General features: G+C 54.2%; 2 non-coding genes across 2 annotated transcripts, besides 1 other annotated feature; both read left to right on the top strand.

The window, feature by feature from the left end:
- Nucleotides 1–369: 369 nt before the first annotated feature.
- Nucleotides 370–405: a sequence feature (AT_rich).
- An 881-nt stretch (nt 406–1286) lies between these two features.
- Tc00.1047053411553.20 lies at nt 1287–1366 on the top strand. The gene has a single exon (XR_008254062.1). It is a non-coding gene; the product is annotated as a C/D small nucleolar RNA (snoRNA), TB8C3C2 (small nucleolar RNA).
- Nucleotides 1367–1417: 51 nt separating this feature from the next.
- On the top strand, nt 1418–1493 carry Tc00.1047053411553.10. Its single transcript, XR_008254061.1, has one exon. It is a non-coding gene; the product is annotated as a C/D small nucleolar RNA (snoRNA), TB8C3C3 (small nucleolar RNA).
- Nucleotides 1494–1629: the final 136 nt, after the last annotated feature.

Raw genomic sequence — 1629 nt, 5'->3', positions numbered from 1 at the left:
TGCTTTGTGACTGCATCGCCGAGTGTAGTGCATGACGTTCCCACACTCCCGTGGCGACCCCGCTTCCCACATTCAGTATTGTGATGGTTCTATGGACTTCCGCTGTTATTTTCTAGGAGCCTGTGGAGGGGATGATCGCGAGGAGGGCTGGCTATTTAAATTAATATGTATCCTGATAAAACGAATACACTTTTTTACGACACTTTTCTACCGTATGATTTTTGGCATGACCACGGCTGCAGGGGATTAGGGAACCGATAGCCGCCAGATAATTTTGTAAATTTAATTTTACCATCTCACCCACTCTCTTTTGATTCCCAAATTGCGGTGAGGTCCTGTGGCTGGAGAGCCCCAAGGTTTGACACTTCGTAAATTATTAATATATATATGTATGTATATATTTATCCAATCCGAATAGAGCGCAGCATGTCACGAGAGTGGCTATCGGAATACATATGTGCACATATACCTACTTGGGGCAAAGCTTGAGGGTGTGGTGAGCCCACTGCTTTTTCACTCACCCCTTCTTCCTCCTGTATTGCTTGATTTTTGTAAATAACTTTACGATCCGGTGAATCGCCCCAGGCGAATGTTTGCTTCTGTTTGCTCTTACCTCCCTCTGGTGCGAATCGGCCTGCCTCTTTGATTGGACGTCTTCCTTATGCCCCAAGCAAGGTGACACATGTTTTATTATTGCGGCTGCGCGCCGCAGCCATCCATCGCTTCCTTCGCCGGCGGTGTCTTTGATTGCTGGTTTGCGTGGCGTGGTGTTAATTTGTGCGACTGCTCGTGTGACTCACTCGTGTTGCGGGATGGCTGTGTGGGAGGAGCTCGTTCATTTTCACGTTGCCGCGTAACTGAGGATGAGTGCTGGTAGCCACTGAACGGCGTTGCGCCTTGTGCGCCGGCTGCTGTGCTTCCACTTTGTGCTGAGATGCTTGAGGGGGCAATTGTTTTCCTTTTCCCTTTTTGTTTGCATCCCACTCGTCTGGTCATGGCGGCTGCAACGAGACTCTGCGGCAGCCTGATCGTTGCGGGCGTTGCATCTCCTGCTGTTGTCTCCTCGTTGTGTCGGTGGGGAGGAGGCGGGCGACGGCGTCGGTGGAGTGGCGCTGCGGTGGGAGAAGGAAGGCACTGACCGCCGCTGACGGCGACCGTCTTTGCTGCCGGCGACCTGACGAGATGACCTCACCGTTGTCACACCCAACCGGGACCGATGCGGGCCGCACCGCCTCTCTCTTCCCTCCCTCCATCCCCCAGCCTCCTGCAGACACACGAACTGCGCGGCGGCGTGATTACAAACCGGACGTCTGAAGGTCAACCGAGCGCAGAGTCGATGTGGACCCTTGTCCCCCGTGGCTGAGTGCCGCCACCGTGCTTCTTTGTTCCTCCCTTTTGCCCTTGTGCATGCCGTGCGCGCATGATGCCGCTCTTTGTTCTGCAATGCCGACCCACGTGAGCGAGAAAAGACGCCTTGACTACTGGCAACTGACGCACTCACCACCCCTCTTCCGCGCCACCACCACCACTTTCACGGACGCGCTCGATGGCTGGCGGTTGCAACAATACCAGGTGCTGCGGACGAAGAGCATGTCTTGAAGAGGATGCCGCGGTATTTTGTGTGGGTTT

This window comes from Trypanosoma cruzi, assembly GCF_000209065.1.
Source record: "Trypanosoma cruzi strain CL Brener chromosome Unknown tcruzi_1047053411553, whole genome shotgun sequence".
NCBI lineage: Eukaryota > Euglenozoa > Kinetoplastea > Trypanosomatida > Trypanosomatidae > Trypanosoma > Trypanosoma cruzi.
This window is presented reverse-complemented; position numbering and strand designations above follow the sequence as displayed.